Raw genomic sequence first — 17535 nt, forward strand, 5'->3', positions numbered from 1 at the left:
GGTAAAATACAAAATTACTTAACATATATCTAGTAAAATTTGTTTAAGAATGAGTGTTGACTTTGTGAGTTTGATCTTTGTTTTGATGTTGACGAAACACAATGAACTTATGTGTGTATTTAGCATATGCACAGGTCCATAATTGAGATCACACATAAGGGACAGGGAGAATAAAGGCCAAGACGGATAATACAAATACACCTGGCGTACTCCATAGAGTGAAGAGCATCAAAACTGAAGAAATTTTTTTCTTATTGTAACTGCATTTAGTTTTCGGGTTTGTAATAATAGACTGTAACTTTTGCATGTCATGCATGATAGGGCATATGCTCAAGAGGGCTTAGAATGACCATAGGAATCATCACCCATATAGCCTAAAATGCTATATACTTAACTACTTTAGGTTGATGAAACATTGAGACCAAAACAGGACTTAGATGCACATTTTAAGTGGTCTCAGTTGACCGAACCCAAAGCTATATAGAAGCTTTGGTTGACCAAACTGAAGTTAACATTTTGACTTTGCTTGGTTGACCATCCGAAAATGAATTGACACTTACGATCGACCAAACTGACATGTGGGTGACTCCCAATAACTTGGTTGACTAAACCATTAGTTCAAAACTGACTTGGTCAACCGAACCTAAGAAAATGGTCAACTGAACCTACCTTGGTCAACCGAACCTCGAAGGGTTCAAAATCGCCTTGATACGGTTGACCATATTTCCAGTTCAAAATGGTTACAGTCGACTAAACTCAATAATATGGTCGACGAACCTAAAATATGGTCGACCAAAACATCTTGGGTTGGCAAATTTTTACCACGGTAAATCAAGGTTAATTTTCATTAAACTCAATTAAACTTTTTTGAAAATACCCAGCGTGTCCCCAACGATTATATTTTTTCCCAACTCTAATACCTCCTCATTTGTCATAATAAAAAAAAAAAAATTAGGGCTTTAGATTAGCCAATTTTATCTAAAAATTTTATTGGGGTAAATCATTCATACTCCCATATTTTTTAAACAAATTGCCAAAATCTATTTGACACACTCATCTACCCTTTTATTTTGAGTGAGATAAGTTTTTCATATTCATCTTATAAGCTTAAACTCTCCCACACTTGCATTTGATTGTATATTAATTTTTGGAGAGTAGCTTAAAGTGTTTCCCACTATACTTCACTTATTAATATTGGATTGGGAAAAACTCTTATTTGGCTTAAGATCTTGCATCCTTATTGCAAGGCTCACAAGCTTGCTTTGTGCTTTGTCAAAAATATTTTTAGCAAGCTTAAACCCTAATATCTATTGTGTTTTGCATTTGTAAAATATTATTGTGATATTTGTTTAGGGTTGTGGAGACTTTTTGACTATTCACATTACAAGCATATTATCTTGAAATCAAAAGTCTCACTCTCACATACACACATTAACATACATACTGTTAAGAGTTAACATATTAGTTAACAAAATCTCACTTGAGCTTCACATCCTATCATTTGTGAGTGCATTGATTATATCATGCATATTGGTACATATCTTCTTGTATTAGAAGCATATTTGTTTGTACAAAAAATTGAATATCTGTTGTATTCTCGACGTATGATCAGAAGAGGGAGACTAGTCCTGTGAATAGTCCTGGATTGGTTCAAACCCGGTTAGGAGAACTAGGTGCACCAGCTTGTAAGGTGTTGTAAACGATGTCGCTCCACCTGGAAAGTGAGCAACTAGTGGAATCCTCTTGCTTATGATCTTGAGGCGGGGACATAGGTAGTATTGGCCGAACCCCAATAATATATCGTGTGTCTGCTTTTAAATTTCTTGCACTTTATACTCCTGCACATGTATGGTATATTCAATTGATTGTGAATGCCGTGCATGAACTAATTTCTTCATAATATATTTATTTGCGTAAATTGGTATTTGTTTAGATAGACCCTAGGTTATGTTATACTGCTGCTAGAATTTGAATTGACCTAGGAAGTAATTTTTAATACCCAATTCACCCTCCTCTTGGGAATACACTAATTCCAACAATGAGTACAATACTTATACTATTTTAAACTCTAAATGAATTTTAACAATTAATATCATTATAAGTAATTAACAGCTTCTAATCGCATATTCAAATTGATAGGGGGAGCATCTTAAACTAAAATTCTATCTTGCTATGCTCACCAAAATTTTTGGCTTAGATCTGTGTTAAGTCATTGTCGCATGTGCTTAGTCGAGATGAGCTTATTGAAAATTTTGATTTAAAATATATTACTTAGCCACAATGTCTTAGGTTTGGCCATATGATCCTTGGCTAAAATTTCCTGATATCTTTGGGATCTATATGGTTGTTTTTCTGGTCATATCTTTTTGGAATATGCTTAAACATTAAACTGGAAAAAACTTTGCTCGCTTGGTCTTTCAATTAAAGATTATTTTTTAGCAAGCGTTTCCCCCAGTGTTTATTGAAAATCATAAAGGGATATATATTTTTATACATATATATATTTATACATTTTTAAAAGCAAGAACTGAACTTATCTAGAATATTTTTTATATCTTGCTTGTGTGCTTAAATGTTTTCATGACTGTTCTTGTATTGTACTGAAATTTTATGTCATCAAAATATATTTTTTTTTTTAAATTTTTAGGGTGTTGCACAATTGGTTCATTGATCTTACATAAAATGCATATAAACTAGTTAGACCGCTTTTATACTCAAACCTATATTTGATATCATATGTTGTCTGTGTCGAACTCAAATATTTCACGGGTCTTATGATATGTTTAAATTGTCATGGTTTGTGGATAATCCTGGTCTGACTTTGTTTGTCACATGTCATTTTAATCTTTTAAATGACCAGTTAAACTATTTTTTGTGCTTAATTGCTATTTTTTTTTAAAAAAAAATAGTTCAAAATTTTCTATGCCCAAATCCTATACCAAAAAGGGAGAGAGTTTTATCAGAAAAATAAAAACTATTTTAAAAAGGGGGAGTTCTCTTAAGCTAAGTTTGTTTTAAATAATCAAAATATTCTTCACTTAGCTTAGCCCTTTTTGCTGATGCCAAAAGGGGAAGAAATTTTATAAGCAAAATGTTAATGACTAAAAAGGGAAGTTTTTTTTTAGGGCAAATAACATAGGGGCAAATATCTGAGCCTGTGCATTAATGCTAAATGCATGATCATTTGCAATGTTTTCTTTCATGAATATGTTTAAGCTTTACTGTTTATATTTTCTATGCATATTCATATTGTAAAAGGGAGCCTTTTCAAGCTATACCCATTTTGCTCTTATGTGTTCGCCATCATCAAAAAGGGGGAGATTATTAGCTTTTTGAGTCTAGTCTCTATTTTGATGTTGACAAACACAAGTGTCTCATGTGTGTGCCTAGTATTTTGTACAGGTTTATAATTCAGAATGCATACACGAAAGAGGAAGATGGAAGCCAAAAGGACTTAAAGTTCACATCATCTTGACTAGTTCACGAAGACTTGAAGAGCAAAAGAAGAAGAAGAAGAGATTAATTGTATTTGTATTGCATTTAATTTTTATCTTTGGTCTGTAATAGTGCATGCAACTGCATGATATGGATTGATTACTCAGACAACCTTAGATTGACCTTGGCGACCTAACTGTTCACATAAAACCTTTTTCAAATTTGCCTAAATCACACAAAGGTTTTCAAAATAAATTAAGGTAAAAATTAGGGCTAAGGTGAATTTGACAAAGACTTCAGTTGACCGATGTTGGATTTTTTGGGCCCCGATCAACCGACCCATTGAGGTTTAAATCATCTCAGTCAACCGACGCACTATTTTCCTGAAGTCAAAGTGTTAACCAAAGCTCGGTTGACCGATCAAATTTGAACATAGCTTCCACGATCGACTGAACCTAAAATTTTGACTCTTTTACTGCCTCCAACTAACTGAACTTTCAGTTCATATTTGCCTCGGCTGACCCAACCTCAAGAACCGGTAGACCGGCACTAAGCCTTGGTCAATCGAACCTACAAAGGTTTCGAAATTGCCTTGGCTCGGCCGACCGGTGTTGCCCATAGCCGACCAAACCCTCTTTTAAATGAAAATTTATTGTGAGTGTGTCTCCAACAGCCAACTGACCCTTTAAGATGGTCGACCGAACCTCTTGGGTTAGGTTAATTTCCAGCACTAATCAAGCTTAATTTTTTAATTAAATAATTTCCAAAATATTAAGTGTGTCTCTAACGCTCATAATTTCCTAAAAATTTATAAATACCCCTTTATTTGATTAGATTAGCAATTTTGAATAACTCTAAAATTATCTCTAAACCTCTGTTAATCAAAGTTCCCCCAAATCAATTTTTATTGCTAAAATTATTCTTTTGGGCAAACATCTTTTTAAAAAGTCTCTCTCAATCCTCTTTCACTTATTTATTTCAAAATCATTTTCAAAGAGAGTATTTTATTTTGGGTGTTTTATTTGTATTCACATGTATATACTCTAACTTGTTATTTATTTTTTGAAATTCATTTTTGAAAGTAATGCTTAGGTTTCTCCCGATTATTTTCATGATAAATATTATTAGGAGAAAATATTTATAGCACAAATATTTTCTTGGAATTAAACTTCAGATTCTCCAAATACTTTTATTTGCAAAAATCTTTATTCGGTAACATAATAATCATTTTATATCCATATATTTATTTGTGCATTAATCATTGGATAAGAACCCTTACTTTACTGAGCATAATGCATATCATAATTGAAAGTCAAAGTGTAGTCCCAAGAGGGGGGGGGTGAATTAGGTTATTAAATTTTCTTTTAAATCTTTTTAAGAATTCTTCAACCTTTAGCAACACTCAACAAAAACTTAGTTTGTTTAATCAATCCACAATCACACTTAATCTCAACACAATTAAACAATAACCAAACAATCCAATCAAACACAATACACTCAATCAAGATATAAGATGTAGAACTTCTCAGCTTTAGCAAAAACTCAAGGTAGAGTTTGTTTGTAGCCCTGTAAATATGTGTTTGTTTCAAGCCCTATAATGAATGAAATTTACTTGTCCTCTTTCAACTAAGATTTTTGCAAATGATTAAACAATGTACTCCCTTTTGGGTTTCCGCAAAAGTTTAATCAAACATACTTTCTTAAGTTAAGAGTCTTCTTAATCTCGATTTTTGATTTTCGGAAACTTGTACTTTGCATACACACCACACAATATATATATATATATATATATACACACACATATATATATATATATATATATATATATATATATTGAAAGTAAAAAGAAGGGTAAGAGTGAGACTGATATTTTTATGAGGTTCGGCTTATTCCCAGCCTACATCCTCACCTTAGGCCAATACGACCTAAGGTTTCCACTATAGCACTCCTTTCTGGGCGAAGCAAACCTTTACAAATCCCTCCTAAAGGGTAGAACCCCCTCTCCAAGAGATACGCCACGCTTGTGTCCAACAATCCAAATAGTCCTTGAATTGTCAACAACTACACGAAAGATAATAGACAATATGGTGTACAACGATACTCTCAAAAGAGCAGATTAGTACAATTGAAAGTACTATAGAATACATGACGTATTTCATGTTTCCATGTTGAGAAAATATGTCCCGAATCCCTCCCATGTAATTAGCTATGAGGAAATAGAGTTTAGAGATACACTAGCATATGAAGAGACTCTAGTGCAGATCTTATATAGGAAAGCATAGGAATTGTGTACTAACAGTATTCCACTAGTAAAAGTCCTGTGGAGAAACCATGCCATGGAGGAGGCCTCATAGGAGCTATAGGAGGAAAAACGACAGAGACACCCACATATGTTCAATGGGGACTAGTATTAGAAAAAAAGAACAATAGCGATTTAGGTAAAGTAAATTCAATTTATATAGTTTGGTTTTATTTTATGCAGAACAGAATGATGTACGTACAAGTTGTATATTAGGCTATAGGATAGGTAGTGTTTTGGATTTTGGAAGAATTTTTTTTAATGTATATATTTGTAATCTCCCAGAATCGTATATGTAACCACGATATTCCTTCACCATAAGTGAGGGCAATTAATAAAATAAGTAGCCAAATTTTTCTTCAGGGGATGGTGTATAGCACAGATAGTAAATTTTGAGGATGAAATTTTTATAATAAGAGGAGAATGTAGTGACCTGAAAATTATAATAATAAAAAAAATAGAAAAATGGATTTTTTGCTTACGCAAGAGAAAACTGGTGACGGTTTTCTGAGAAGCATAGAAAATCGGTGATGATTTTCTAGCCAGTGTTGAAACTTATAAAGAAACGAGAGCTCATTTATGAAATGAAATCAAATTACTCTCTCTCTCTCTCTCTCTTTAGAACCATGACCCCTCTCCCTTCTCTCTACAATCTCTACTCCAATAAGCCTTATTTCAATGATTAGGAACCACCACGGGGTTCCTGGGAAAATTTTCTACAACATGGGTGGAGTAGAATTTCAATTTGGGGTTTTGAGGCACCATCCAAAAACTGAGGTAAGGGTGTTATTTGAGTGTTTTGAGTTGATTATTTAACTATTAAAGGTATAAGCTTAGATGTGAATGTATTTATAAGGTTAAATTGAGAAATTGGGATTTTGTTTAATTTAGGGTTGGTGTATACACGGCAAGCCGGTTAGATTTTCAGTGGGTGTTTTTCCTCAAGGACCTAGGTAAATGATAAATAGTTTATAATTCAAAAAATGGAGTATTAAATTATGCTGGGAAATTCAGTTGATTGACAAGCAAATATATATGTGTGTGTGTGTGTGTGTGTGTGTGTAATTTCAGGATTATGGAATTATGAACGCTATGGGCGTAAGTTAGCAAGTTAGCAGACGAGCTTAGTTTGCCAGGTAAGGGAAATATGCTATGCTAGTAAATTCAAAAAATTTATCAGTAAATTATAGTATTTGTTTATTAAGATACGTGGTATAATTTATATAGTTTTACAGATTTCAGAGCATGAGTTTCATTAGTTGTGTGGCCTTAGTAGATAATTTTTTTCCGTACTGAGTTTATATAGTTTTTTAGAATACCATGATTTACAGTTTTTTTGGCATAGAAATATGTTTTACTAGATTTTATTGAATTATAAATTGCAGGACATTTTACAAACATATATTTTACAAATAGATATTTTACAGATAGATATTTTACAGATAAACATTTTACAGACAGATTATTATACAGACAGATATTTTACAGTATTTTTATAATACCATGATTTCCAGAATTACAAAACCATAGCACTCAGATATTACAGTTTATTCAGTTAGATAATACAGATCATATATACATATATTTCAGTCAGATTAATTATTTCAGTCAGATATTACAGTATTTACATATCATATTTACAGTGTTATGGTTATTTTGGAATCATGATGAAACAGTAAAATAATTATATATTAGTATTATATAGTATCAGACCTTGATGAATTATTTCGGTCAAATTCAATTAGCAGAGCACGATATCGTTGCTATTTCAGATCCAAGTGCAACCACATATCTCAGATAGTGTGTGGATTTCCATCAACCGTGCCTTTGGAGGGATTACAGGCTCCTCGAAAAGCTGGGTTGAAGGGGTCGGTGTGATAAGGCAGAGATTAGTTACCGTGCCTGGAGAGATTGTAGGCTCCCCAGTATTTCGAGTTGACGAGGCCGACCTAATGATTGATAGAGTTTCAGTTAACTTATCTTGGTGGGCCAACCAGAGTTAAGTCCTGCCTACGGGCCACGCAACCCTATCATGAGGGGTTAAATCATGACATACAGATTTCTAGGGTAGTTTTCACAGTTTTATATATATATAGAATAATAGCAGATATATTACAATACTAGCAGTATGATTAAATAGAAAACTTAGATATTATAGACGCATTTTAAGCCACATAGGTGTGAGTTACACAGTATTATATTTTACATGGTATTTCAATTCATTTATTTATGTAAACTCAGTTGCCACACACTGATAATAGCATATTTCTTCTTACTGAGCGTTGTCTCGTCCTAGTAAATTAACATTTTTCAAGTGTTCCAACTAGACAAGCAGATCAGGTTCGCAGGTAGAGAGGTCGTCTACACTACCCTGTCTGTAGGGTAAGTGTTATTAGGGAGTTGTATTTTTTAGTAGCATTAAAGAATTTTTAGGTAAAAGATACTGGGATGATGTGTAATTATGTATGTATATTTTGGAGAGATACTGAATTTTGGTATTGTGTATATGGTCATACAGTTGTATGTTTTCCGCTACATAGGTGTTTTTTAGTAGTCATTACAGGGGTATCAGAGTAAGGTAATTTATAGTATATATTTAAAAAAATGGTATGAAATTTTCAAGTCGTTACATCTCAGTTATACGTGCCTCGACATTAATATCATCTTTCAGTTCATACCACTCTCCACCACGCATTGCTCTAAATAGTTGAGCTGCAATTTGTCTTCTATCAATCATAGTGTTCCACTGCTGAGCATTTTCAACTAAATGATTTAGAAAATCCAATGCTCATCAGGCCCTTTGTCAAATAAATCTCCTAAATACATTGTATGAACGAACTGTTTCGATTCAGGAGTCAACGCAGTTTAGAAATAGTTGACAAGACTTCATGATTCAAATCCATGGTGGAGACACATGTTAACTAGATCTCTAAATCTCTACCAACTTTCATGAAATATCTTATTAGCTCATTGCATGAATCGAGTGATCTGTTCCTGTAAAAAAATTTTTTTTTGTAAGGAAAAATATTTATGCAAAAATTCACGTTCCATATTAGTCCAACTAGAGATAAAATTAAGCCTAAGAGAATTAAACCACGTCTTAGCCTTATCTTTCAATGAAAAAGGAAATAGACACAATCTAATTGCCTCATTAGTAGCGGCCCTATCCATGAATGTAGTACATGCAAGCTCAAAATCAGTTAAATGCTTATATGGATTTTCAGACTCCATCCCATTAAATTGAGGTATCACAGATATCATTTCATGTTTAATGTTAAAGTTCTATACATTCTCAAGTAATACGAGGCAAGATGATTATGTGGTTCGTGTAGGCTGCAAAAAATCCATAAGAGTGCGTGGCACAGGTGCAGCCATAGTTTCATAAAAACTCTTTTTTCTTTTCTTTTTTTTTTACTTTTCTTTTTTTTCATAAAGAAAATCAAAATAAAAGGGAAAAACACTAACTTGAAACTAATTTTGACATTCCTCGGCAACGGCACCAAAAACTTGACTCACTCTAAAAATGGGCAGCACAAAGGTTATCCCAAATATAGGAGTTCTATCATGTAATACTTAGCCCAAATTCCAGATCATCTCCTCAGGGAATGTAGATCGGTTTCAAACTTGTGTAAAACAGAAATAGAAAATAAGAAAACAAATTGTACTGAACACGGTTCAGATTCAGTGCGGGGGTTTTTGAGATTTTGTAATAGAATTTAAAACAACGTAAACTCTAACTAAAGATTTAACATGCATAAAAATAACTAAACACTTACTAATTAAACAAAGATAAACTAGACTAAACCCAACAATAACGTAGGAATAAATGCTCAACTCAACACAAGGATAACAAAATAAATAAACCTGCAATCATCCCAACTAAATAAAAACAAACTATACTAAATAATAAATAAAGTTCAACTAAATAAAAATACTAAATTTAACCATAAGCCCAAACAAGATTAAACTCTAACAAAATAAAAACACCGACTTTAATAATAAAAATACCCAAAGAAAATATTTAGATTCCAACAAAAACTTTAAATAAGAAAAAAACAAATTGAAATTAATAATAACAATACTAAAATAAGAATTTAAATGCAAGAGAGAGAGAGAGAGAGAGAGAGAGAGAGAGAGAGAGAGAGAGAGAGAGAGAGAGAGAGAGAGAGAGGGAGATTTAAACTAAAATTTATCTAATAAAAGGTTACTAAATTAAAAAAAAAAAAAAACTACCTTAAACAAATATTTAACCCAAAAACCCTAGCTCCCCTTTTTACCTTAGCCTCCCTCCTTTTTTTTTTTACTTTCGTTTCCTTTACATTTTAGTCCCACTACATGCCTACTGCCAGATAGGGGTGAGCATAATTCGGTGAAAACCGAATTAACCGAATTAACCGGCCGAAATTGGTCAGTTCGATTGAGGTAAAAAACTTGGTTCGGTTGGTTCGGTTGGGATTTTACAAAAATTCGGTTAATCGGTTTCGGTTCGGTTAACAACCAAAAATAATTCGATTAACCGATTAACCGAATTATTAATTAATTAAATTTTAAGTATAAATTATAAATATAATTGTTTTTTATTATGAACATGGATATACCTTGTGGAAATTAATGCTGTTGTCAAAGGGGATGATGACGCCGACAATAAATTTTTTCAGCAAAATTTTTTTCATTTTTTTATTTTCAACGTTTCAATAATAACAAAAACATCGCCTTCTTTTTTATTTCTACTTGATTTGAGAAGACCTAGAATAAATAAATAAATAAAAGTTATTGCACCTCAATATAAATAAGCCAATGTGACAGAGTAAATGCATTAACACAATTATTAAAATAAATTAGTTATGAAATTTTTATTTAATGTATAATTGAATAAATTCGGTTAAAATTGGTTAAAATTGGTTAAACGAATTACCTGAATTTGTAATTCGGTCGGGTTCGATTCGGTGTGATTTAGTAATTCAGTCGGTTCGGTTAACAGCATTATTTAATCGAATTTTTCGGTTAATTCGGTTAATTACCCGAATTTGGCCAAACTGACCGTTTGCTCACCCCTACTGCCAGATACACTAACACGCCCACGCCCCAGTGCATCAAGCTACCTCCCAAAAGAAAACCCTGCGCCTCCCTCAAAATTTGCGTGGTCGGGTCACATCAAAGACCTGACCCTACTCTTCTTTTTTTCAATTCATTTCTCTTCAGCCCAATACACGGCCTTGTTCTTTGCTTCAAGTTGACTTTCCTTGGGCATGTGATCTCCAGGGATGGAATATCAGTTGATCCGAGTAAAATTGAGGCAATAGTAAATTGGGTGAGACCGAGAAATGTTTAGGAGGTTGGAGCTTTCTGGGTCTTGCAGAGTATTATCGACGTTTTGTGGATGGTTTCTCCAGATTATCTGGTCCACTGACATGACTCATGAGGAAAATGTGAGATTTGAATGGAAAGATGATTGTGAGCAGAAAAATCAGAGGTTGGTTACTGCACCGGTATTGAATATTCCATCAAGAGAGGATGAATTTTTTATATATAGTAATGCATCTTTGAAGGGACTCGGATGTGTGTTAATGCAGCATGGAAGAGTTATTACCTATGCATCTCGATAACTTAAGGAGTATGAAAAGAACTACCCTGTGCACAATCTAGAGTTAGTGGCAGTGGTATATGCTTTAAAGATCTGGAGGCACTATCTTTATGGTGGGAGATATGAAATCTTCGCTAACCATAAAAGTTTGAAGTATTTCTTCACTCAGAAAGATTTGAATATGAGGCAAAGAAGATGGCTAGAACTCATTAAATATTATGATTGTACGATCATCTACCATCTAGGGAAAGAAAACATGGTGGTTGATGCATTGAGCCGAAAATCAGAGAGTACAGCATTGTCAACGGTGGAGATTTAGCATCCGATTCAGATGGACCTAGAGAGGCTCGGTGTAGAGTTAGTAGAGGGTGGTCACCTGACATTTATTAGCAACCTAGTGATACAACATACCTTACAAGAAAGAATCAAAGCTGCTCAGAAAAATGACACAAAGTTAGTAGAGTTGATAGAAAAGGTGCAGGACAGACAGGGAGAGCAGTTTAATATAATAGATGATGGAGCCCTACAGTTTCGAACCAGACTGTGCATTCCTGCAAATGCTGAGATTAGCAGAGCTATCTTAGAGGAGGCACATAGATCCCTATACACAGTTCATCCTGGCAATACTAAAATGTATAGGGATCTTCGGAAATCTTTCTGGTGGAGCGGAATAAAGAGAGAGATAGCGAAATTTGTGGAGCAATGTTTGACTTGGCAACAAGTAAAGGCTGAGAACCAGAGGCCAGCGAAACAGTTACAGACAGTCCACATCCCCAAGTGGAAGTAGGACCATATATCTATGGATTTTTTCATAGGATTGCCGCTAGTGCTGCATGGCCAGAACATTATCTGGGTGATTGTAGACCGGTTGACAAAGACTGCCCACTTCCTACCTATTAAAGTGAGCTACCTTATGAATAAACCAACATAGATATAGATTCAGGAGATAGTTTGACCTCATGAAGTGCCAGTATCTATAGTTTCGGATTGAGACCCACATTTTACATCACGATTTTGGAGGAGCTTACAGGAGGCTTTGGGGTCTCAGTTATCATTCAACACAAATTTTCATCCTCAGACTAATGGGCAGACAGAGAAGACGATTCAGGTACTCAAGGACATGCTATGAGCGTGCATGCTAGATTTTAGGGGTAGTTAGACCTAGTATATACTGCTGGTTGAGTTCGCATATAATAGCAACTATCAGGCTAGCATCGGGATGGCACCTTACAAGGTATTGTATAGTAGAGGTGTCGTTCTACACTATACTGAGATGAAATGGGTGAGAGGTGAGTTTTGGGGCCAAAGTTAGTGCAGTAGGCATACGATAAAGTCTAACTTATTAAAGACAGAATCAGCGTAGCTCAGAGTCAGCAGAAAAGCTACACAGATACTCGCCACCGAAAACTGGAATTTGATGTGGAAGATCAGGTGTTTTTGAAAGTATCATCGTTGAGAGGGGATATGAGATTTGGGAGGAAGGGCAAGCTGAGCTCTAGGTTTATTAAACCATTCGAGATACTAGAAAGAGTGAGTCCAATTGCCTACCGGCTAGCTTTACCGCTAACTCTATCTATAATACATGACGTATTTCATGTTTCCATATTGAGAAAATATGTCCCAAATACCTCTCATGTAATTAGCTATGAGGAAATAGAGCTTAGAGATACACTAGCATATGAAGAGACTCTATTGCAGATCTTAGATAGGAAAACATAGGAGTTATGTACTAAGAGTATTCCACTAGTAAAAGTCTTGCGATGGAGGAGGCCTCATGGGAGCTAGAGGAGAAAATATGACAAAGACACCCACATATCTTCAATGGGGACGAGTATTAGAAAAAAAGAACAATAGCGATTCAAGTAAAGTAAATTCAATTTATGTAGTTTGGTTTTATTTTATGCAGAGCAGAATGATGTACGTACAAATTGTATATTAGGCCATAGGATAGGGAGTGTTTTGGATTTTGGAAGAATTTTTTTTAATGTATATATTTGTAATCTCCCATAATCGTATATGTAACCACGATATTCCTCCACCATAAGTGAGGGCAATTAATAAAATAAGTAGCCAATTTTTCCTCAAGGGATGGTGTATAGCACAAATAGTAAATTTTGAGGACGAAATTTTTATAAAAAGGGGAGAATGTAGTGACCCGAAAATTATAATAATGAAAAAAATAGAAAAATGGATTTTTTGCTAATGCAAAAGAAAACCAGCAACGGTTTTTTGAGAAGCATAGAAAATCGGCAATGATTTTCTGGCCAGTGCTAAAACTTATAAAGAACCGAGAGCTCATTTATGAAATGAAATCAAATTACTCTCTCTCTCTCTCTCTCTCTCTCTCTCTCTCTCTCTCTCTCTCTCTCTCTCTCTCTCTCTCTCTCTCTCTCTCTCTCTTTTCAAAACCACGACCCCTCTCCCTTCTCTCTACAATCTCTACTCCAATAAACCTCATTTCAACGATCAGGAACCACCACGGGGTTTTTGGGAAAATTTTCTACAATATAAGCGGAGTAGAATTTCAATTTGGAGTTTTGGGGCACCATCCCAAAACTGAGGGGTAAGGGTGTTATTGGAGTGTTTTGAGTTGATTATTTAACTATTGAAGGTATAATCGTAGATGTGAATGCATTTATGAGATTAAATTAAGAAATTGGGATTTTGTTTAATTCAGGGTTGGTGTATACACGGCAAGCCGGTTAGATTTTGAGTGGGTGTTTTTCCTCAAGGACCCAGGTAAATGATAAATAGTTTATAATTCAGGAAATGGAGTACTAAACTATGCTGGGAAATTTAGTTGATTGACAAGCATATATATATATATAGAAATGGAGTACTAAACTATGCTGGGAAATTCAGTTGATTGACAAGCAAATCTATATATATATATATATATATATATATGTGTGTGTGTGTGTGTGTGTGTGTGTGTGTGTGTGTGTGTGTGTGTGTGTGTGTGTGTGTGTAATTTCAGGATTCTGGAATTATGAACGCCATGGGCGTAAGTTAGCAAGTTAGCAGACGAGCTTAGTTTACCAGATAAGGGAAATATATTATGCTAGTAAATTAAAAAAATTTATCAGTAAATTATAGTATTTGTTTAGTAAGATACATGGTATAATTTATGCATTTTTACAGATTTCAGAACATGAGTTTCATTAGCTGTGTGGCCTGAGTAGATATTTTTTTCTGTACTAAGTTTATATAGTTTTTTAGAATACCATGATTTACAGTATTTTTGGCATAGAAATATGTTTTACCAAATTTTATAGAATTATAAATTGCAGTGTATATATATAGACAGACATTTTACAGACAGATATTTTACAGACAGTTATTATACAGATAGATATTTTACAGATAGATATTATACAGATAGATATTTTACAGACAAACATTTTATAGAAAGATATTATACAGACAGATATTTTACAGTATTTTTAGAATACCATGATTTCCAGAATTACAAAACCATAGCACTCAAATATTACAGTTTATTTAGTCAGATAATACAGATCATATATACAGATATTTTAGTCAGATATTACAGTATTTACATATCAAATTTACAGTGTTATGGTTATTTTGAAATCATGATGAAACAGTAAGTTAATTATATATTAGTATTATGTAGTATCAAACCTTGATGAATTATTTTGGTCAAATTCAATTAGCAGAGCACAATATCATTGCTATTTCAGATCCAAGTGCAACCACATATCTCAGATAGTGTGTGGATTTCCATCAACCGTGCCTTTGGAGGGATTACAGGCTCCTCGAAAAGCTGGGTTGAAGGGGTCGGTGTGATAAGGCAGAGATTAGTTACCGTGCCTGGAGAGATTGTAGGCTCCCCAGTATTTCGAGTTGACGAGGCCGACCTAATGATTGATAGAGTTTCAGTTAACTTATCCGGGTGGGCCAACCAGAGTTAAGTCCTGCCTACAAGCCACACAACCCTATCATGAGGGGTTAAATCATGACATACAGATTTCTAGGGTAGTTTTCACAGTTTTATATATATGTATATATAAAGAATAACAGTAGATATATTATAATACTAGCAGTATGATTAAATAGAAAACTTAGATATTATAGACGCATTTTAAACCACATAGGTGTGAGTTACACAGTATTATATTTTACATGGTATTTCAGTTCATTTATTTATCAGTAAATTATTTATGAAAACTCAGTTGCCACACACTGATAATAGCATATTTCTTCTTACTGAGCATTGTCTCGTCCTAATAAATTAACATTTTTCAAGTGTTCCAACTAGACAAGCAGATCAGGTTCGCAAGTAGAGAGGTTGTCTACACTACCCTGTCTGTAGGGTAAGTGTTATTAGGGAGTAGTATTTTTTAGTAGCATTAAGGAATTTTTGGGTAAAAGATACTGGGATGATGTGTAATTATGTATGTATATTTTGGAGAGATACTGAATTTTGGTATTGTGTATATGGTCATACAGTTGTATGTTTTCAGCTACATAGGTGTTTTTTAGTAGTCATTACAGGGGTATCAGAATAAGGTAATTTATAGTATATATTTAAAAAATATGGTATGAAATTTTCAGGTCGTTACATCTCAGCTATACGTAGGGGTGAGCATAATTCGGTGAAAACTGAATTAACCGACCAAAATTGGTCGGTTCAGTTTAGGTAAAAAACTTGGTTCGGTCGGTTCGGTTGGGATTTTATAAAAATTCGGTTAATCGGTTTCGGTTCGGTTAACAACAAAAAAGAATTCGGTTAACCGATTAACCGAATTATTAATTAATTAAATTTTAAGTATAAATTATGAATATAATTGTTTTTTATTATGAACATGGATATATCTTGTGGAAATTAATGTTGTCGTCAAAAGGGATGACGACGCCGACAATAAATATTTTCAGCTAAAGTTTTTTCATCTTTTTTATTTTCAACGTTTCAATAATAACAAAAACATTGCCTTCTTTTTTATTTCCACTTGATTTGAGAAGACCTAGAATAAATAAATAAATAAAAGTTATTGCACCTCAAAATAAATAAGCCTATGTGATAGAGTAAATGCATTGACACAATTATTAAAATAAATTAGTTATGAAATTTTTATTTAATGTATAATTGAATAAATTCAGTTAAAATCGGTTAACCGAATTACCCGAATTGCTAATTCGGTCGGGTTTGGTTCGGTGTGTTTTAGTAGTTTGGTCGGTTCAGTTAACAGCATTATTTAACCGAATTTTTCAGTTAATTCGGTTAATTACCCGAATTTGGCCAAACCGACCGTTTGCTCACCCCTAGCTATACGTGCCTCGACATTAATATCATCTTTCAGTTCATACCACTCTCCACCACGTATTGCTCTAAATAGTTGAGCTGCAATTGGTCTTCTATCAATCATAGTGTTCCACTGCTGAGCATTTTCAACTAAATGATCCAGAAAATCCAATGCCTCATCAGGCCCCTTGTCAAATAAATCTCCTGAACACATTGTATAAATGAACTGTTTCGATTCAGGAGTCAACACAGTGTAGAAATAGTTGACATGGTTTCATGATTCAAATCCATGGTGGGGACACATGTTAACCAAATCTCTAAATCTCTACCAACTTTCATGAAATATCTCATTAACTCATTGCATGAATCGAGTGATCTGTTCCTGCAAAAATTTTGTTTTTTGTAAGGAAAAATATTTATGCAAAAATTCACGTTCTATATTAGTCCAACTAGAGATAAAATTAGGCCTAAGAGAATTAAACCACGTCTTAGCCCTGTCGTTCAATGAAAAAGGAAATAAACACAATCTAATTGCCTCATTAGTAGCGGCCCTATCCATGAATGTAGTATATGCAAACTCAAAATCAGTTAAATGCTGATATGGATTTTCAGACTCCATCCCATTAAATTGAGGTATCACAGATATCATTTCATGTTTAATGTTAAATTTCTGTACATTCTCAAGTAATACAAGGCAAGATGATTATGTGGTTCGTGTAGGCTGCAAAAAATCCATAAGAGTGCGTGGTATAAGTGCAACCATAGTTTCTTAAAAACTCTTTTTTCTTTCTTTTTTTTTCTTTGTTTTTTTCATAAAGAAAATCAAAATAAAAGGGAAAAACACTAACTTGAAATTAATTTTGACATTCCCCGACAACGGCACCAAAAACTTGACTCACTCTAAAAATGGGCAGCACAAAGGCTATCCCAAGTATAAGAGTTCTATCGTGT

The sequence above is a fragment of the Malania oleifera genome, chromosome 11 (assembly GCF_029873635.1).
Source record: "Malania oleifera isolate guangnan ecotype guangnan chromosome 11, ASM2987363v1, whole genome shotgun sequence".
In the NCBI taxonomy this organism is placed as follows: domain Eukaryota; kingdom Viridiplantae; phylum Streptophyta; class Magnoliopsida; order Santalales; family Ximeniaceae; genus Malania; species Malania oleifera.